The sequence below is a fragment of the Macaca fascicularis genome, chromosome 3, assembly GCF_037993035.2.
Source record: "Macaca fascicularis isolate 582-1 chromosome 3, T2T-MFA8v1.1".
Taxonomy (NCBI): Eukaryota; Metazoa; Chordata; class Mammalia; order Primates; family Cercopithecidae; genus Macaca; species Macaca fascicularis.
Window position 1 is genome coordinate 155,603,174 of NC_088377.1, and position 22,694 is coordinate 155,625,867.

Here is a 22,694-nt window from a genome sequence, read left to right on the forward strand (position 1 = left end):
GGTCCAAAGGGGATGAACGAAATGCTGAAGCTGACGAGTCACAGTAACAGGTGTGCCAGGATGCTGATCCCTTCCAGCCTCAGGGTGCTAAAGAATCCCTGGGTCAGCCAGAGCCTTTAGTCAATTGCCACTGCTGCAAGTTAACCCAAGTTGCTCTCCAAATACCATCATTTTCTTTGAGTGTGGTGGCATGAATAAAGTTTGGAGGCGCCACCACAGTAGTCGCTGCATTTAGAATGTTAACTGCCAGTGTATGGCACATCCCTCCTTAGAATGCCATGGCCTACAGGTATAAAATAACAGACTACTCTACTGTGGATTAAATTACAGAATTTTAATAAAATTTGCAAAGAAGGAAACACTTGGGTTATTTCTTAGTAATCTCAATTGATTGTTCATAGACAGGTACAGGTTGGACTTTTTGTTTTATTCTTTCCGCCCTGCGCACTGCTATGCCTCAGTAATCTTTAAACAATTTTCAGAAATGTTTTAAAAATTAGAGAGAGAAATATATATATATATATTTTGTTTGCTTGTTTTTTTTTTTTTTTTTTTTTTTTGAGACGGCGAAGCCTTGATCTGTCGCCAGGCTTTAGTGCAGTGGCACTAATTTTTTGTATTTTTAGTAAAGAGGGGGTTTCACCATGTTGGCCAGGATGGTCTCGATCTCTTGACCTTGTGATCCGCCTGCCTTGGCCTCCCAAAGTGCTGGAATTCCAGGCCTGAGCCACTGTGCCCAGCCTCTTTTTTTTTTTTTTTTTTGTTAAGAAGGAGTTTCGTTCTTGTTTCCCAGGCTGGAGTGCAATGGTGTGATCTCGGCTCACTGCAATCTTCGCCTTCCAGTTTCAAGCGATTATCCTGCCTCAGCCTCCTGAGTAGCTGGGATTACAGGTGCCTGCCACCGTGCCCGGCTAATTTTTGTATTTTTAGTAGAGATGGGGTTTCATCATGTTGGCCAGGTTGGTCTCAAACTCCTGACCTCATGATCCACCTGCCTTGGCCTCCCAAAGTGCTGGGATTACAGGCGTGAGCCACCGCGCCTTGCTAGAGTTTTTTCTATTTTCAGTTTACAGTTTTAAGCTTAGGAAGCACAAATATTTTAGAAGCAGTATTATTTGTAGATAAATATCAATTTTCTTAATATTATAAATTCCAAATAATTATTAGATCTTCAAAAATGTATAAGCTGTGAATTTGAAATGAGGGACTAGATGAAATGCTAAGTATCTAGGAACATTCAGAATAATTTCCAGAAGGTCCATGTTAAGTAGAAAAGTGTGGAAAGTAAGAGCTTACATTTTATATTATCTTATACCGTGTATATTGACTTAAACTCTTCAAAAGGAATTGGTTGGCATTTGCCATATCAAGTTCACCTTAAACTCAAGGCACTCTGCCTATTTTCTGGCATATGGTCAGTGCTCAGCAAATGATGTTCCTCTTCCTTTCTCCATGTGGGTTAACTATTTATTAACATATAGGCTGAAGTATTAGATAATGCTATTAAGGAAAGAGAAGATTAAATATAAATCTGAGATATTTTTGAGAACTCAGCATTTTGAGAAGAAAACATTTAATGCTCACTTCTGACCATGGATGGTAGTTCGCGCCTGTAATCCCCACATGTTGGGAGGCTGAGGTGAGAAGATTGATTGAGTCCAGGGTTTCCAGACTAGTTTTGGCAACATGACGAAACCTGTCTCTACGGAAGATACGAAAAATTAGTCAGGTGTGGTGGCATGCAACTGTAGTTCCAGCAACTTAGGTGGCTTCGGTGGGAGAATCACCTGAGCCCAGGAGGTCAAGGCTGTCCTGAGCTGTGATTGTGCCATTACATTCCAGCTTGGGGGATAGAGCAAGACCCTGTCTCAATAATAATAGTAATAATAGCCTACTTCCAACTTGGATGGAGAAATCAACTGTGTCCCACAATATCCCCCAAATCATTTAGAAGCTTTTTACCATTTTGAAATATACATTTTAGTACTACTGTACTTTAAAAGGCCTAATTTATCATAGTAATATTATAAAGCCTGTGATTAGATTCTCTTGAGATTGAGTTTTTCTTTCATAATTTGCCCTTGCTCCTAAAAAAAAGAACAATATAAATTAGCATATTAGTTAGGATAGGTTATTCTGTAGTAACAAACAATGCCCCCTCACCCCCAATCTATTTGGATTGATACAACAATAGTTTATTTTTCACTGAGGTTACAATTTCAATACAGGTTGTTAGGTTTCTCTGCTAGTTGTAATTACTAAGAAAACTAAGTTGTCAGAAGCTTCATTTTAATGTATACTTCCATTATGACTTTAACGGCAGGAAGAGAATACGGTGAATCATGTACAGTGCTGGCTTCTAAAGCTTCTGTTCACATTCCATTGGTAAAGTAATTCACACAGCCTCACATGATTTCAAAGAAGGAAAGTATAATCCTACCATGTGTCCAAAAGCAGAAAACCAGAAATATTTGAAAACAGCATTAATTGTACACCACAAATGATTATTTTAATTTTTAATTTTTTTTTTTTGCTTTGAAAACCAAACTAACTTAGAGTTGGTCCCTGACTTATGCTAGCTCTACTTAATAGTTTTTAACTTCATGATGGTATGAAACCATCCCTGACTTATGATGGTTTGACTTATACTTTACTGATTTGAGGATGGTGCAAACCTGCCCAATTTCAGCTTTTGAATTTTGATCTTTGCCCACAGTGCAAAGATCAAATGCAGTATTTGAGATATTCAACACTTTATTATAAAACAGACTCAGGGTTAGATGATTTTGCCCATCTGCAGGCTAATGTTAAGTGTCTGAGCATGTTAAAAGTAGGCTAGGCTAAGCTATGATTTTTGGTAGATTTGGTGTATTCAACAATAACATCTTCAAATTATGATGGTTTTATCAGGATGTAAACCCATTGTAAGTCAAGGACTTTCTGTATTTTTATTTAATTTTCTTTTTGGTTTATGGCATATAGTTCACCAGTTTGAAACAGTATATTTACACATTAAACTACATAGTTTATTTTGTTCATCTTTTTACTGTCTCTAGTGTAAAGCAGTTTGAGCAATCAGATAAACCTTTGACTTACTTGATTGTGTGACATTTAAATGTTTTAATAGTCGTTAGTATTACATTGGATGACTTTTTCATTTTACATGTGTAAATATGAGCATCATCTTTAGTTCTTAATTCCTAAGTATTTAAACCTCAAGCAGTTTGTTACAAATTTTCTAATAGTAGACCTTCTAACCATGTCGGGTATTATTTTTTTAAATACCAAAATATTTTCTGATATGTTAAAATATTAACTATAGAGTTTAAATTGTGATATGTAAGTTATTAAACTAAGCCCCTTAAAATTATTATTTTTCCCCATTTTTCACCTGAGAGAGCTGTGCTAGTTCAGAAGTGTTCAGAATTCTGAACATGTTTATACTTATATGTAGCCAAAGATTTTTACATGGAAAGAGTCATCAATGAACAGACAGCAAAATATTATGTTATCTATTGTTTATTTTGAGTACAAGAGGAATATGATACAACAGAGCTCTTAAAATGTTATCGAAAGGATGATAAACTAAGAAAAGAACACTTTTTATTATCTACTGAACTATATTAATGTTCAAATTGACTCTTCTATTAGTTGCCTTGTTGGAGCAATCTGAGCTGCTAAAAGGACTTTTAAACACGAGTTGGTCTACATAAAATTCTTTGAACTACTGGGATGGCAGCATTAGATTAAAACAGGGAATTGAGCACTAAAAATGTCACATGGAGTTTTGATAATGAGTACCAATTCTACCACCTATTCTCCATGACATCTTAAGCCCTCTAAATTTATTTCTTCTTCTGTAAAGTAGGAATAATAATAATGTGTGCTCTTACCCCTATAGAACTCAAATAAAATACTCTTTTATAAACTGAAGTTTATCTTTCTGACTAATAATAAAGGATACAATTAAGACATTGATCAGTAGTCCACTGCTTTTAACTTTTTATGTAAATGATCAATAAATCTTCCATTTTAGACCTTACATCTTATTTTAACAAATAGTAAACATTCTGAAACAGTTAGCTTTGAATAATTGAATATTGGGCAGTTATTTTTAAATAGTAGCTTTGCCTTTTTTGTTGTTGTTGTTGAGATGGAGTTTTGCTTTTGTTGCCCAAGCTGGAGTGCAGGGCGCGATCTCGGCTCACTGCAACCTCCACCTCCCGGGTTCAAGTGGTTCTCCTGCCTCAGTTTCCCCACTAGCTGGGATTACAGGCACACACCCGACTATAGCTTTGCCATTTCTACAGTTTTACTGAAGAAGGCTAAAATGCTTAATTTCTAAAAACCAAACATTTAAGTAATACAGAATGGGTAATAACTGCGAGAACATATATGCAATTCTATAGAGAGACAATAAAGTTGTTAAAGTGATGAGATTTTAGCAAATTTTACTGTTTAAAAATTTCTATTTTAAATTATTCAATTGTATAGAAAAATGAAATTCTTCAAGTTTTATGCAAACATTATTTACATTTTTATTCAAAATCTTTTGACATGGGACTAAAGTATTTTAAAGTAGCAAAACATTCTTTACATACATATATGTTTCTATATATATTCTATATGTGTTTATGTCTGACACTGAGTACTTTATGTAGAGTGGTGGGTTTCATTTGATTTATAACCAAAGATTATATATAAAATATATATATATAAAATGAAACTTGTACCTCCTAGACTTAGCCAGTTTAGCTGGATTCAGAAACCAACTTAGTCCTCTTTGGTGGGGGATCTAAACTAGATACCATGTAACCTTACTGTTAGCTGTAATTTCAGAGTTTGCAATTTTTTTGAATTTTTACATGAGTGAAAAGTTAGACTTTGGTAATGACTTTGAGCAGTAGGCTATAAATAACTCGTACATGCTTAGTGTTCCAATAATGGAACACTAGGCAAAAGTACATGTTGAATTGACCTGAATTGATTTCCCTAACGTATGACCCCATTCGCTATTATGGTTCTAAACCTCACTTTTTATTTTCTTAGCTTGGAAGAATGCTCTGCACATAGATTCAATGAATGTTTATAGAATGAGTGAGTGGATGAATGAATGAGTCACTCTGTTAATCAGTACAGGCAATGGTAGATTGAAGAGGATGTGATCGATGAAGTTGGAAAAGAAAACAAAGGAGACAGATCAGGGATATTGCTTTGGGGGATGTCATTCATCAGAATAATTTTATTTTCACACCTTTTAAGATTAAATTTTGTCAGCATCTTTAGAATATATTTGAACATTGTAAAGGTAAAAAACTTCAGGAATGCTAATTGCTAATATGATACTATGACATAAATTTGTCATGGCATAGGAGGAAAACAATTGTTGCCATTGCTGTATGTGACAGGCAGGAAAAACAATAGACATGTTACTTGGCAACAGGCTGAAACAGCATCATTATCACCCTACAGTCATGGAACCTCCGAATTGGAAAGGATCTTAAAGGTCATCCAGTCCAACATCCAGCTTGACAGATGGCCACCTAGCTTCAGCCTAACCATTTCTACTCATTGTTACTTGTTGTGGTAACCAGTTGTATAGATGAATAATCTTAGCAATTACAAAGCCCCTTAAATCCAGCAAAAATCTGGTTCTCTAAAAGTCAGTGTCACTGACTGAATATTCAGAAATTACATGAAATATTCCTTAGGTAGAATAGTATAGAGAAAATGGCATGGGACTTGGTATGTGAAGATTGGGATTTCAGTCACAAATGAGCCACTTGTTAGTTTATTCTTGGTTAAGTTGTTTAATTCATTTTACACATATATAAGATGGGGTTGTTACAGGGATCAAATAGATGATTTATATGGTAGGATTCTGCAAACTGTAAAATGCTATGAAGTTCTCTTTTTGATAGCCTTTTGTATGTTGATAACAGTTACTTTTTTCCTTTGGCTGTCCCCAGGATTTCTCTTCTCCAGTTGTAAACACAATTATATTTTGTAGTGTGATATGATTTCGTGCAGAGGGCAGGAAATGCATTAGAACCATGACATAGTGAAATACAAAACAAGGCTTTTACTTTAAAGCAGACATGGTGCAGACAGAGTACCCTTGATCCTGTCAGCAACCATCACCCCCAGAGAAGCAAGCTTAGGCTGGGTATACCCAGACTGCATGCACCAAAAGGCTCCTACAAAACCTGTTGTGTCTGCCAAAAGTATATGCTTATATTTGTATGATAAATAGTATATATATTTTTTTTGCTCAAAGAGTATTGCCAGTGAAATGATAATTTGATACTAGTCTGTAAAACCAAAAAAGAATAATAATTTAATTTAAACATATTTTCCAAAGAAAAATGAGCTAGTTTATCTCATTAGTAGTTAGCCTCCCCTCATCCCTGACTTTTCTGCCTACATCTTAAGAGGAAGTAAGTCAAGGAGAATAACTCCTACCTTGAGTATTTGGGAGCAGTGGAAACCCAGATTGGGAAGGGGAGGAGAGAAAGGAGGATAGAATTCTCAAAACTGTTTATATGGTTGAGCCTTGCCACACAGTAGGTACCATAACCTGTACTTAATCAGTATCACCTCTAGAAGCTCTTCTTTTTTCTCCTAGATAGAAATGAGGGGATCAAGTGTTATTCTATAAGCCATTCAACTGCACAGAGAGGCCAAGACTATTAGCATCATTGAGCACAGCTTGATACTACACTTTATCTCTTAGGGCAAAGCCCCACCAATGTATATCCTTTAAGTGATTGTGTGAATTGTGGGGATTGGGGGAAGAATCTCATCAGAAGTTGAAGGGAGTTACTTTGAGTTTATGATTTAATTTAGAAAGAACTAAACTCTCTAATAGAGTCTTCTCATTCTGGTATTTTTTTGATGGTTAAAATATTGGTAAATTTGCTTTAATCTGCAACAGGTAGCATGATTTATCTTTTTTCTTTCTAAAAACTTTCTTTTCCCTTAATTTCTGTAATACTCTTGCTGGTACTGTTCTAACGTTTGGCTGTTCTCTTTTGTCCTTTGTAGTCAACTTTCACTTATCCTCTCTACCTGAAATCTGTAGCTTTCAATCTTTTCCCACTGACATATTTACATGCCCAAATGCTCTCATTAATAATTTGGCAACTAAGGCAAGGTTAGTTTTGCATTAGTTGGTGCAGAGGAAGATTTTTTCCATTAGAGATTCGCTCTCTTGAGAAGTTTACCCTGGAAGTATAGTTTGAAATAAAAGACAAGTAAGACAAGAATGAGGTCAAGCAAACTGCTTTCCTGCATATTCACTACTTTGTTGAAAGACATGGGTATCAACCACATATAACGAAACCAGAAAACCTGTAAGTCATTTTCAGTTTTCCTTCTTACGTTCCTTTTTCTTGATCAATCACAAAGTGAAATGGACATCAGTGTCCATTTCACTTTGTGATTGATCAAGAAAAAGGAACGTAAGAAGAGGACAGATAAGTCACATCTGTCCTCTTTGCTTCATCTCCATTTCTACTGTTCTAGTTCAGGTTTTCATCCTTGTTTGGATTATTACTTGTTATTTGTCCATATGTCCGTAGTTTCTCCAGTTCCTCTTTCCATGTAGTTAATATTTGACATCAAGTGTTCTCTGTCCCTGCCCTTACTTCTGCTTTTATACAGCTTATCGCTGGCTAAATCATTGAATTCTTAGTGCTGAACATAGCGTCTGGAACATGGTGCACATGCAAATATTTTTGAATGATTAAGCATTGGAGACAGAGTAGGAGTCAATATTAAGAACTCCTTAAATATCCTAATGTCACTGAATTCTGTTCCTTTTTTCATGGAACATCAGACATTTTTCTTACTGGAAAAAGTATTCCTTTTTTTTTTTTTTTTTCTAGCCATGTAGAACTTTTTCTCCTGGATTTGTTTGTTTGAGTCCTCCTCTTTTACCAGTTACTTGTGAACAGTGGTCTTGACTTCTTTTTCCTTGGAATACCTCCATCATTTGACATAATATTATAAATAATTGCCCAATATGTAATGTGTGATTATTAGAATAAGGTTTCCATACAAATTAATAAAAAAGCTGTTACATGGTTTCACTATGAAAGCAAACAAGAATGACCTTGTGAGAGGTAGAAATAAACTCAAATCTTATTTTCTTTACAAAAAGTGCCTTCTAGCTCACCTGCACTATTTGCTGAGGTCAGATTAACATCAGCACTACTAGCCCTTTAACTACCATCAGAAAGTTACTTTATCATCAATTTCCCCCTGTTTAAAAAATATTTTTGTTTCTAGCAAACAAACTGTGTTCATTAAAGTAATAAAATCAATTGTTTCTATCTTTTAAAATAAAAAAGAAATGAACATCAGCTGGAGCTTCTTGAGTTAACAAGTGAAGCCTTCGACTTAATTGCTTTATGTAAGTATGTGTTAAAATAAGTAAAAAATAAAATATAGCAGAGTCATGGATAAAATTTGACTCAATTTTAGTACCCTCATGTTGAGTTAATTTTTTTTTTTCTTTTAATTTCTTGAAATACTAAGGACATAGTAAAACACATCATGATGTAGTGAAACAGAGTCAGGAAATTTGGTTTGAGGACTCTTGATGTATATGGTAAACATTATATTATTATCAGCAGCATCTTTAAATTAGAAAGATTGAGGGATTAGGTGAATACCATTTAGTGTTCAATTAGATTTTCTAGCAGGTGCTAATTTTTAAAGATGTTAAACTGCAAGAAGATTGATATATTAATATGTTTCTCATCTTCATTGATAAGCTTTATATGGCCAATTTGGCTTATTTGATTTTACTTTAATTCTTAAAAATAGACAATATAGGCCGGGCGCGGTGGCTCACGCCTGTAATCCCTGCACTTTGGGAGGCCGAGGCGGGCGGATCACGAGGTCAGGAGATCGAGACCATCCTGGCTAACACGGTGAAACCCTGTCTCTACTAAAATACAAAAAAAAAATTAGCCGGGCACGGTGGCGGGCGCCTGTAGTCCCAGCTACTCGGGAGGCTGAGGCAGGAGAATGGCGCGAACCTGGGAGGCGGAGCTTGCAGTGAGCCGAGATGGTGCCACTGCACTCCAGCCTGGGCGACAGAGTGAAGACTCCGCCTCAAAAAAAAAAAAAAAAAAAAAAAAAAAAATAGACAATACATAGTATTTTGTAGCCTGCTGAGCCTCAATTACTTTAGAGTCCAGATGAAGAGATAGTTATCTCTTTAGCATGCAACAAAAGCAGGGTGGGGCCTGGGAAAGTTAGCCCTCCATTTGTCCTGATGTGCAGTTTAATAATTGATATCAGTTTCTATGTTGTGTTGTCATTAAAAAGATTGTGAAGCATTGCCTTAATTATCCATTTCCACTTTTCAAGGAGAAATTACTAAAACCAGTGTCTTGGTATGTTTCTAGAAATAGTAAATGTATATATAAACATAAATGTATTTTTTATATACATTTTTTCTACAAATAGTAACAATATATACTCTTTGATGTATTCTGCTTTTTCACTTAATAGCCTTGGAAATTGTTCCCTGATAGTAGATACAGTGCTACTTTATTATTAGTATTATTTTGCTGCATTATGTTGTTTATTAAATGCATATATCATCTTTATTCACAAATGGCAAATTTTTAAGAAATGTTAATAGCTGTTTAAAATAGATATATATTCTTTATGTGATGTCTTCTTTACCAAAGAAAACTTTCAAAACTTCTTAAAATTGCAATTATGTTACTGGTGGTCACTTTCTACTGTTGTGGTTTTCCTAGATATCAATTTTCTCTTTGGCTGAAATACTGTGTTTCTAGCTGGGCTTTTATTATACAAGCAGAATGTTTTTGATCATATTGTATTTACATGACAGCCTGGAACTGTGGCATTCCCTCAAGTACATTGTACACATTTAAAATATTGTCTAAATATTTATTCACATGATGGATTACTGTGGCTGAGAAAAGGCAGTTACAACCTATTAAGTAAATAATTTTAGTTTTTAAAAATTTGGAAAAGCTTTGAAGGGGTCATAATGTCTCATCTCAGTTGTTAGAAATGGCCACTGAATACCATTTTTTTTTCTCTAAATGGTATTTTAATTCTTAAATGCTAAAGTAACTAAACAAAAAGGGAAAAGGGAAAAATACAAACCAGTTGTCTGCAGGTATAGACTTTCCTTCCCCCTTCCCATGGTCAGATACCATCTCCTCATCATGAAAAAGCAAATAGGCAAAATCATAATTAAACAAGCAAAAGAATACTATACTAGCAACATTTTAATCTTCTTGGAAGTTAAAACAAAATTTCAGAGATATACAGTTGAATTGCAAAAGTATTTAGCATAAGTAGTTATATTTCACTCAAATTTTCATAATGAATTGTGATTTTCACAAAAATAAAAATGACTATTTTTGTGAAACTTCTATTTAAGAAGTCGTTGATTATTTTTAGGTCAGCTTGAAAATTGGACACTGCATACGCTCTGTTTTTTCAAAAAGGAGACAAGGTTTTTGTTCTTAATTGTAGAGAATTTATTTAAACTTATGTAAGAGAGAGAGAATTTGTGTGTGTGCGTAATTTTCTTTGTTCAATAGTGATGCCATGTTCTTTTATTTATAATTTAGACATTTGAACTTTACAAACCTTTTGCATTTATTAGAGATCAATTTGTTACATTTTAAGAAAGTGAGAAAAATTGTGTTTTATTTCATGCAATACTAAGTTTATCTAAACGTTGTAGATTTGTGATTGTAACATCTTTTGACAAGCAAATTAGACCATAGAAAGAGCATCCAACTTGGAGCTTGGGGCATATGGTGCTACCTTCTGCAAACATAACACAAAAACAAGTCATTCCATTCAGTGAGAGGTTATGTTCAGACTTTAGTGTGGAAGGGGAAAAGTAGCCTCTTCTCTAAAAGAAAACAGTAATCTCAGTGGAAAAATGTACCTGTCTAAATTGAAACTAAAAGTGAGAGAGACTAAGAAACTAGTGCACGCGATTTCATTATTTTCAAGATCTAAAACTACAGCTTGAATGTAAAAATAGTTAAGGAATATAAAGTAGCAGAAATCTAAGAAAGTAGTTATTTTGACCATTATCCCAGCAATTGGGATTATTAGCACTATGAAAACTTACTATATAAAATAATACTATAATTAAAATACAGTATCTGGTATCTTACAGTTTGTATGGCACAATGATGAAACAAATTGTTTTGACATTATTGAACACATAATTTTTACATGTCAACATTCTAATTTTAGTTTTCTTATCTGTGACTGATAGGTAAAATAGACTAGTATGTGCACATCTTAATATTTCAACATATGGATAAAGATGAGGGAAGATCTGTTGATCAGTTTTGAATTCAGATTGTCATTTTGAGCACATACTTCTACAGATGGTAGAGTGTTTGACTGCCCATCAGAGCACCAATACCTTTGAGACAGCTGTTGCAAATAAACCTCTTTTACATGCTTTAGGTCAAGAGTAGTCAAACCTGTTATAGCACCTGCTTTTGCATATGCAAATCTGTTGTTTTGTCATTTCATTAAACAAGAAGAGGTAACAGTCTCTTGTGGTTGTAAATAAGTCTGGAACATCGCCTACATGAAATGAAATCCAGCAAAAAGACAACTGTGATTTCTGTTGTGTAGTCAAGGGAGGTTGCTTCTGTTTGGGGCTTTGTTTTTGGAAGATTGCCTGTGATTTGGAGGGAGGGTAGAGAAGCAAGTGTATGTTTGGAGGCAAGAACGGGGAAGGTGTTTGCTGTCATTGACTGTAGGGTAGTTGTGAAGTTTGACATGCCCAGAAGCTACTGAATGCCATGTGGGGCCCCCATACACTGCATACCTCAGTTTTCATCATCTGGTGAGCCTGCAGCAGGATTTCCAGGCACTGGAGTCGACAACATGTCTACTTTGGTTTGGAACTGATTGATCCACAGAACAGAATATGCTTGTGGGATCTTCCCTTGCTATAGAATGACATAAATGATTGAAATGTTTTCTTTAGGAAAAATAGTATTATTTGTTTATAGATCTTATTGCTTATGGGAAAGAAATTGTCAAATAGTAATGCAAGCAGAGTTTGCTGGAAACTTTCACATTAGGTTTGTGAATTATTGTCTTGTTTGACTTTAGCATATTAGAAATAAATCTGGGAAAACACAATTAGATTAAAGAAAGAGTAGAATAAATTTTTTCCTTATCTGTATCTCTTAAAAAGGGTAGTGGCATAAAATAAAAATGGCACCTCAGGATTTGCAAAATGACAGAAGATTTTACTCTCTGTTGCCATAGATTGCTGTGGGGGAAGAAAAGGAAAATACTAGAATTGATGAACAAATGTTGCATGCTGTCATTTTAGATTACATTATTTTACTGTGTAGTTGTTCCTAGTTTTCCATTTTGAACAATAGTGCAAAATGCTTATGACATAGAAAGTAATGTTACAAATCTGTTAATTGTGTTAATTGTGTTTAAGTATGTTTCTTCTGACATGGAGTTACTACGAGCAAGAATAAAAAATATCATTTTCTAGCTTTGGGGGGAAATTAAAAATTCCTTCCTGACCTTTTAACCTTGTCAAATGATTTCCCTGCTCTTGACATAGTGCATTATATTTGCAAAGGTTGGAAGTTAACTCTTCAATGTACCAGACATCATTTTTATTGGGATATTAATTCTCAGAGGTGCTAATCTCATCAAGATTTGTAGGCATTTTCTTTCATAGGCCATTCTGATTTGTAGCTCTTTCTTTTCACAGCAGTATTAAATACCAAACCTTCTCTGATATGGAAGTTCATTAGAGATATGTCTTTGATGGCAGCCCTTTCCTGGCTTCAGTTTCAAATACCTTGATGTAAAGCTTAAGAAGCCATTGTGTTGTAAGCCCTCCTTGATGTGCCTTATTTAGATCTGCATAGTAAATCAAGGAAAGTAAATAACAAGGCAGCAGATGGAAGCATGGAGATAAGACCAGTGAACAATTGTATTTGTATTTTGTTATGATGTTGACAGGAGCTAAAATTCACTAATCTAGTTCAACTGATCTGCATTTCAAAGAAATCTCATTTAGCAGCAACTTGAAGGTTTGTAGGATAAAGTTCTTTTATTGCAGCTTTTATTGCATTCTTTGCTAATTTATCTGGTCAAGATTTAGCCTTCCTTACTTAAAGCTGCAAGCGTGTTACAAGGAGTCTTAAATACTATGAAAGCATTAATGTCTAGACTATGAACTGAAGGTAATTACATATCTAGCCTTGAATAGGGTACATTTAGAAAATACTGTTGTCCAAACTCAGTTGTCAGGGCAATATAGATAAGGTGGGTTTTTTTTTTTTTGTTTGTTTGTTTGTTTTTCCATCTCTCCTGCCTATTTGCTCTGAGATTTTTTTCTGCATCATAAACAAGCTAATAAACAATCATCAACTACTCAGAAATTATTAAAAAAATAAGTATAAGTACATCTCCTTTAAGTATGAATCCATTGATGCTGATACTGGTTGTGCCTTTTTGAGAATGGAAAATTATTCGTTTTATAGTTTTGATACCCTTATTTGACTCTACAGTCATAAACATGTGTAAATATGTAAGTGAAATGGTTAATGTGAACTTTAAAGCATAGTCTATGGACAACTTGTACAAAGAATATTGGTATGTTCTACTTTTGATTAAATGTATTATTTAATGGAAATTAGTATTTTGAAATGTGTTCAAAGAAATTAAATACTATATGTGTATATTTATATATAAACTAAATAGTGAGTAAATTTGGATTTCCAAAAGAAAAGACTGCTGGATTTAGGACAATTATCCTGAGGTAAAATCCTGTCTCTGCCATACCCTCTGAGATTCTGGGGAAACTACTTCTGTGAATTTCTTCTGTAAATGTTGGGGGTTGAACCAGAGGCTCACAGAGTCTTCCCAGTTAGAAGATCCTTATCATTCATTGACAGTCTGCTTTATGTCAGGTACCAATCTTGACCCAAAGATTATGTAGATAAGTTTTTTTTCCGTAAAATAACTCATGTAAATATTCCATTTTCTAAAATTGGCTGCTAATACAGTTATTAATAGAATATAGAAAATGACTTAGTATTCCTCTTCCTGACTCTTAACAACCACTTGGATGACTGTATATATATTGGGTATTGTAAACCAAAAATAAAATTTTAAGACCCCCAACTGACTGATGGACCCACCTCTCATCCAGGAAGGACATTCCAAAGTAAACCTGAACATCTAGTTCAGGCCATGATGGGAAGGGGGATCAGACATGCCTCATTATATCCTCCTCCTCTGGAATTCAGGCACAGCTGTTCAGCATTAACATTAAAACAGCGATCTTAAGACTGACAAAACAGACTGTGTAGCAATAAGACACCAAATTCCAACGTGACTCTAGTATAGCATCACATGACAGATAGCAGACCCTCAAAAAATTAAAGTATGTTACCCCAAAATATATTTCTTTGACATATTTTGAAATGGCACTGGAAAGCTATCTCTTGTGGGGAAAAGCTACATTCTATAGGAAATCCCCTTCCCTTTTCAGGTCTTTTCCCTGATGCAGGAGAGAATTATCCAGGAATCTGGCACCTTTTTAGGTCTGATAATGTTAGCAGTGGAAATTACCTGTGTCATGTGCCACCGAAGTATGTTAGCAGCAGCAAATCTGTATGGGTCTGCAGCAACCTCAGTTCTTACCTCCTCAGAAGAAAGAATTGAGGGGCATAAGGCAGAAGGAGAGACAGAGCAAGTTTTAGAGCAGGAGTCAAAGTTTATTAAAAGTTTTAGAGCAGGAATGAAAGGAAGTACACATAGAAGAGGGCCAAGTGGGTGACTTGAGAGGTCAAATGTGTGGTTTGACCTTTTGACTTGGAGTTTTGTATGTCAGCATGTTTCTGGGGGTTTACATCTCTTCTCCCCTGACTCTTCCCTTGGTGTGGGCTGTCTGCATGCACAGTGGCTTGCTAACACTTGGGAGGGGAGCATGTGCAGTGTGTTTACTGAGGTTATACACATGTTCACTTGAGGCGTTCTTCCCTTACCAGTCTGAGTGTTACTACAAGGTCATACACCAGTTAACCTGTGCCATTTTGCCTCTTAATGCGCATGCTTCCTCCCACTCACCCATCTCCTGAGATATTTTCCGGAAGCTGCTGATCACCAGTTTTAGGTTTTTCTATCAGGAGACTGCATTTTCCTGGTGCTGGCTGCGACCAGTTATTATTTTGGAAAGACAGTTAACAATAACTTGAAATGTTACTGGTTGCTTGACATTTCTGGTGTGTGTGCGTGTGGGAGGGGAGCTCTCTCCTTCTCTGCTCTTGTCTGACTAGCTACCCACTGTAACAATAAGAGCTCTGAAGCCAGCTACCTGGAGACTTCATCTGCATGATAAAAGATTGGGTTTCACAGCCCCTTATCTCAACCCAGATATTCCTTTCTATTGATTCTAGTTCTTTAGATAATAACTCTTTCAACCAATTGCCGATGAGAAAATCTTTGCAACCACCTATGACCAGGAGACCCACTCCCACTTTGAGTTGTTCCACCTTTCAAGACCAAACCATTGTATATCTTACATGTATTGATTGATGCCTTATGTCTCCCTCAAATGTATAAAACCAAGCAAAGGTCAACAACTTGGGCACATATTCTCAGGATCTCCTGGGGTTGAGTCACAGGTCATGGTACTCATATTTGGCTGAGAAAAAATTTCTTCCAATATTTTTCAAACTTGACTTTTAGTTGACAGTATGCTAGTTTTAATCTTACTTTTCATATTGTATGTAGTGGGCCTTAGGAAAGAGATTTAGCATATCATTTAAAAGAAATTGTAACATGATTTTCATGAAAAACAATCTTAAATTTTAATGTTGACTTAGAACTTTAAGTTATTTAAAACCACGTGTTTTATTTGACAATTTCAGTATAGATTTTCTAGTAAGTTTTTTATAAAAGCCAATGACTTGGTTGGCATGAGACATATTTTTGAAAGATGTATTTATTTGGAAATAATGGCAGTTATAATTATTTCTTGCAATTGATGAAGATAAAAGATTAGGAAGGACTTAACTGTCTTTCTTTGAGTTATACTATAGCTCTGCCTCTATCTTCCATACCATTCCTTGTCAAAAGACTCAGTAATTTCTGCGTGATAAAGCTACATTGTTAAGAAAGACACAGATGAATAATATATTCTCCATTTTCAAATAATTTTAAATTAAATGTTAGAAATCAGGTATGTGGACAAATGTATTACATAATAGATTATGTGGACAGTTTTTAGAGGGGAGCTGTAGAGAAAATGCTATTTGAGTAGCATATTCCTGGCTAAGAGAATAGGGGAGGAGTTCATGGAGTTAATGGTAATTACATTGAGGCTTGAAAGGTATGGTAACATTTGAACAAATAGAATTTGAGAAAATAGAGACATCCTAAGTGGAGCAAATTTAGACTCTAAAAAAAATCAAAGCAAATATCTAATAGTTCAGTTTGATTCTAGAATGTAGAGATAAGTGAAACAAAGTAAAGGAGAGGCAAATTCAGTCCTAAGAATGAAGGGTCTTAGGTTTTAGGCTAATAAGTTTTATTTGGTATGTATTGAGGAGCCCCTCCCTGTCCTAGTTGATGCACTTGTAGGAAGAGGCACCAGGGAAATATATGCGTGATTTGAAGTCACATATATTAAATTTAATAAATATTATATGTGTTCCCCCACCTCCCCCTATGCCAGTCTAACATACTATAAAAACATGTTATATATTTGCAAAGGGTAGGTCTGATATATTCTGTAAAGATAATGATGAGACGGATATTTGAAGACATTTGGTGGATGTGAGAGATATGAATTTGAAATTGTTATTGGAGTAAAGGGGAAAAACTGTCATTATAATAGTAGGTAGAAGAGAGACTGCTTTTAAGATGCTTTCTAGAGATACTTAGTATGCTTTGGCATATATTTAAGAAACAACAATATTTAAAAAAAAACAAACAAGAAGGCTTGAGATGGAAATGAAAATAATCAGTCATTATTAATTTGAATAAGAGTCAGAATCAGAATATTCAAATGAAGATACTTAAGAGTCAGTGGAAGACAGCTGAGCAAAAGAGGATGGAAAATTGCATTTACTGGATGTTTTAAACTGCTAAAAGTAAATAGCAAATATTTTGTCAAAATGTAAGTGTGTTGTATAGCAAAATGTATTTACTGATTGTTCAATATTCAAACCAGACTTTTATTTGGAAACCATGTTGTACTTGGTTGTCAGGTCTCAAGCTAGCCCATCCATTTAGCCTTCATGTTAAAAAAGAAAGGAGTGGTCCATGTCCTTTACAGAGCTTGCAAGTATTATTTGTTTTTTTAAAATATGAAATTAGTTGTTAAATCTTAAAAATTGGACGCTGTCTCACTCTCTCTCTCATGCACACACAAAATGATTTACCAGTCTGTCTTGAAAATTCTGATTTGGCAAGACTAAACCTACATTCTTACAAAGCAGTAATGGCAGTAATTTTATGGGGCTTAAAAAAAAAACACCTCGGGCTGGGCGCGGTGGCTCACACCTGTAATCCCAGCACTTTGGCAGGCTGAGACTGGCGGATCACGAGGTCAGGAGATCGAGACCATCCTGGCTAACACGGTGAAACCCCGTCTCTACTAAAAATACAAAAAATTAGCCGGGTGCGGTGGTGGGCGCCTGTAGTCCCAGCTACTCAGGAGGCTGAGGCAGGAGAATGGCCTAAATCTGGGAGGCGGAGCTTGCAGTGAGCCGAGATCACGCCACTGCACTCCAGCCTGGGCAACCGAGCAAAACTCTGTCTCAAAAAAACAAACAAACAAAAAAAAACAAAAGAAAAAATCACCACCTCTTCAGAGACTTTGCCATAGTAGCATGAAACTTTATCCTGCACCTAGCCTAATTAATATTTTTGTCTTTAGGTATTTTATTTTGTGACCCTCATGATGTATGTGATGTTTATCATATTATTCTTTCTGGTGATTGTTGCCTTCAAACCTAACGACTACTTGCAAAAATTTTTGTAGGTGAAATAAGTTGGGATTACAAATGAGAGACCAGTAACTGATCACTTATTCTAGTGGGTTTGGATTCACTCCGTTTTATGTTGCCTTGGAATTTTCTGCAGATGTTCACTCCTTCCGTAACTGTTGGTTGCTTCCTTGGTCTGGGAACAATACTATCAGATTTACATTCAGAAAAACAAGAAACAAAAAAAAACTTAGTTTGGGTGTGTAGTATGGATTCAAGAGAGTTAAGACTGAAGGATAAAGGACCAGATAGGAGATTATATAACCAGTAGGTACTTTGATTGTGAAGGTTAGGGGAGGGTTGTGGACTGGATATATACGTTCGAGAATCATTTGCAACAAGTAGTTGTTGATTCAAGAAATAGAATACAAATTGGGGCTAGAATGGTATCTTGAGAAAACTGAGATGGAAGAGGCACATGTAGGAATAGTAACCAACAAGACTGAAAAAGCAGGGTTGAGAGCTAGGAGAGAAATTAAGAGTGGTATCATGCAAAGCAAAGGAAGAGTTTTGAGAAGGAAAGAGTAAACAATAAGCTAAGTGAAGCAGAGGAGTTAAGCAAACTAAGAATTAAGAAGTAACATTGGATTTTTCAGCTAGGTTATTCCTGTCCTGATAATAAAATATTTAGTTTCAAGGATGTAAAGATTTGCTAAACTCTGGGACGGTCTATGTGAATTTATTAATGTTGAAAGAATGGAATCTCGTTCGTTCTAATTCCAACCAAATATTTTTTTTCATGTAACAGCATCATGGAAAGTAACAAAAAAGAAAAAAACCCCAGTAATCTGTTTATGAAAAGAAATAAATGATAAATGAATAATACACTACGGATACTTTGAATGAATATGTAAAATTACCATCCAAACTGGGACACTTTTGAGAGGGAAAGGGATAGTTGTTAATAATTACGATAGGTATGAACCACATCTGTCCCAGCTAATCCAGGACTAATGGTCACTGGAATTATAGTTCACATTTATTCAGTGCTTAGCTATTGTAGGAGCCAAAGGGGCAAGTTACCCTTGGCCTTCTGAAGGTTCACCAAAAAATCAACCTGCAAACGACAGATTAATTGGAAAAAGGCATACAAATTTATTTAACATGCATACATAGGAGCCTTCAGCATGAAGATCCAAAGATACTGGGGAAGTTCTCTATTTTTATGCAAAGGCTCAACAAAGTCTGCACAGCTATGTAGAAATATTGGAGGAAAAGGGTGTGATTTAATGCTGATAGACTGAGTGAAGAACTCCAGCAAGGCCTGTCTGTCTAGATTCTTCCTGGCCTCTGAGCATGCATTCCTTCCTGGTATGGGGCAGGACTTTCTGGGGATCTGAAGACCTACAGTCAAATAGGATAAGTCTTAACAGCAAGTTATTGCACAGAAAGGTAAGGGAAAAATTAGAGTAATATTTTTAGGTTTTGACTAGCTTTGGGGAAAGGGGGCTCTGATTTCTAGGACTTCCCTTGTGGAGGCAGGATTCTAGTTTCTGTGGCTAGCCTCCGAGGAAAATGGGACTGAGAGACAGGCGTGCAGAAGATCAGAGACAAACTTTGCTTTCTGAGGCTACTTCTGAGGCCTTCATTTTGGGATATTGCTTTCTGAGCCGCAATACTACCAGACAATAAGAAGAGTTCTTTATTGGTTTATCTCATGACTAGTTTTAGTTGACATTTGTAATTCTTTCTTTGTATATGGTGAATTCATTGACATATATACTCTACATAATTTTGGTGACTTGTTTATTTAAAAAAAAAGGTGCCCACTATATACCGAGCTCTGTCCTAAGGTATGGGAAATGAAGATGATTAATACATAGTTCTAGTTGTTAATGATCTACCAGCATACTTGTGATAATCTGCAAATTAAATTTTAATGTATTATAGTAAAGTGTCATGTTGATAGTGTGGTTTGTGAAGACCTCAACTAGTATTTTAGTACATTATATACTATAATTTTTAGAATTAAGATTATAGTGTATTTGAATTCTATAAGAAAGAGTTTGTTTTAAAAAGTTTTATCAAGAGAAAAGAAAAAGTACAGCTAGTTGTACGTATAAGTGGGATTTTCTCTATCATAAAAAGTATATTTCTCTGTGTGTGTGTGTGTGTGAATAGTTCAATTCTTTATCACAAAGGGATGCATTTCCATATTGATAATGTAATTGTAGCCACACTAAAGCTATATCCTGTGAAGAAGAGTCTGGCATACTCCTCTGACACATCTGGTAGATATGGGTGACATTAATTAGCATATGTATTGCTATAAATGACATGTCAGTTCAGGACGACAAAAAGTATTTGTTATTGATGTCAATCATTTATCCTTTGTCAGTTCAAAAAGCTTCCCTAAAGGAATGTGCATTGATCTGCACTGACCCAAAATACTGCAAAACCATTTCTGTGTTCTGGAAACTAAAGCAGAACTACCTGTGCTTGAACTGCCATGTGGATATATTCATCTAGAAAGTGCCTGTTGATAAGTTTCAGTACTAAGGCTTTCAAATTTGGCCAAGATTAGTTGAATCTTTAGAAAAGAAAACAAAACACCTACTCTAATCCCAAAGTCTAGTCTTCAGTGGATATAGCTTTAATCTTTGGTAATGAAATTTATGTTTTTATTTCACCTTGAAATAATTTTGAAATATTCCAGGTAAATAATTGCAAATATCATTTACATTGGTTAAAAACAAGAAAATTGCACAAGTATCAATTCATGATCAGATGATGGTTTAAAGAGGTGCCCTTTTGCCCACATATATTTTACTTTTTGTATTTTAGCTATTCTGATATAGATGTTTTTTGGCTTCATTTTACTATTTTCTCACAATAGTTTTTTTTTTTTTTTAAATAAATACCACCAGTATATTGTGTTAAGTTTATGAGCAAAAACTAACTTTAAAGTGCTATCATACACATTTCCCCTAAACACATACGTGTGTGGGTGTGTATGTATGTATATAATTTTGCTTTAAATGTTCCCCCTGAATTCCAGTTTATTATTTAGTGGAAGGGAATACTAGTGATTTTAAGATAAGGCAAGGGCGTATGATCCAGGTAATGGCACATGTTGAAGACATTTATCTTTTTTTTTTTTTTTTTTTTTTGAGACAGGGTCTCACTCTGTTGCCCAGGCTGGAGTGCAGTAAGTAGCATGATCTCAATCTCGGCTCACTACAGCCTTTGCCTGCTGGGTTCATGCAATTCTCGTGCCTCAGCCTCCTGAGTAGCTGACATTACAGGCGCATGTCACCATGCCTGGCTAATTTTTGTATTTTCAGTAGAGACGGGGTTTCACTATGTTGGTGAAACCAGGCTAGTCTTGAACTCCTGAGCTCAAGTGATCTGCCTGTCTTGGCCTCCCAAAGTGCTGGGATTACAGGCGTGAGTCACCATGCCCGGCCGAAGATATTTATATTAATTCTTAAATTTAATGAGGCAGAAAATACCCATTATTGGAAACTTAGGTTTTTATAAAATTTGAATATAGAGCAAGTTCTCTTAAATTTATGAATGTTCATCTCACCAAAGGTCCGATATTCATATATCACATTTCTGTGTTCTTGTAAAGAAAGGTGGGATATGTTGCATTTTTACATCTTATAAATTTGTTTGAGAATTAAGATGAAACCAGATTTAGAACATACCCAGGTTAAATAGTCTAAGATGTACAATATACCTTGCTTCCGTAGCAGTTTCCCAACCTTTATACCATTAAAAAAAATCTCATTCCAGATTTCTTACTGTCTTACAGACCCTGTACTCTTTTTTGTCTGTTTCATGTTCTTAAAATCGTCTTTTTTATTATTCCATTAAAATTTTTAAAAATATATTTTCCTTTACACTTTTCTAATCATCCTGTAATTCTTCAGCCCTAAGACATTAAAAAACTGAGTAAAAGTATCTGATACCTAATTGTCTTTGCCAGCCCATTCAAACTTATGGATTTGCAAAATTATGTTAAAGTCTTGAAAAAATACATTTGAGTAGGCTTTTGTAGTCATTTAGATTTTTAATATTAATTTTCTCCTGCTATGCTGCTTAGCCATAAAAATGAGAAAGAAGATAGATGTGGGTTTCTTTTAGTGGTGTTAATTTAAATACTAGATTTATTTATTATAATGTTTAACAAGGCAATTTTTATATTTCTGTTCACCTCATATCCAACAGGGGAAGCTTCGGCCCCCCAGTACAGTAAGAAAAAAAAACTGATGCATTTTTGTAATAATTGATTAAAAGTATAATTTCCCTCTAGATCAAACAAATGATAGAAGTCTGTTGAAGCTTTGTCCTGACCTACCCTGGAAGTAGAAGAATACTCTGGAGAAAGGAGCATTGTAAGCACAAAGAATAAGATTCCTCAATCCTGAGAGAGAGAATTAAAGTCTAACTCTCCAAATGTAAGTTGTCTGTATTCTACATATTTTTCATCCCTCAGTTTTTATTGCTATTCAGGTTTTAGTAGAAATAATGTGTTGACAATATTGTTTGGATTTTTTTCCTCTACAAAATATGCAGGTGTTTTGGTTGTAACTTCTAAATTTTGATTTGTGTCAATACTTACTAACATAATATAAAGTGATACCTTGCAATAATAATATTTAATGTAAAATAGATTAATATTAA

General features: G+C 35.0%; 1 protein-coding gene across 35 annotated transcripts in view; it reads left to right on the forward strand.

The window, feature by feature from the left end:
- The window catches only part of FOXP2 (forkhead box P2), a 599,458-nt gene that overhangs the window by 56,024 nt on the left and 520,740 nt on the right, over positions 1 to 22,694 (forward strand). For all 35 annotated transcript variants that reach the window (XM_074036641.1, XM_015447961.4, XM_074036634.1 and 32 more), the window contains exon 2: positions 22,324 to 22,468. The gene's annotated coding sequence lies outside the window, so the exon portion shown is untranslated. The remainder of the gene's footprint in view (positions 1 to 22,323; positions 22,469 to 22,694) is intronic.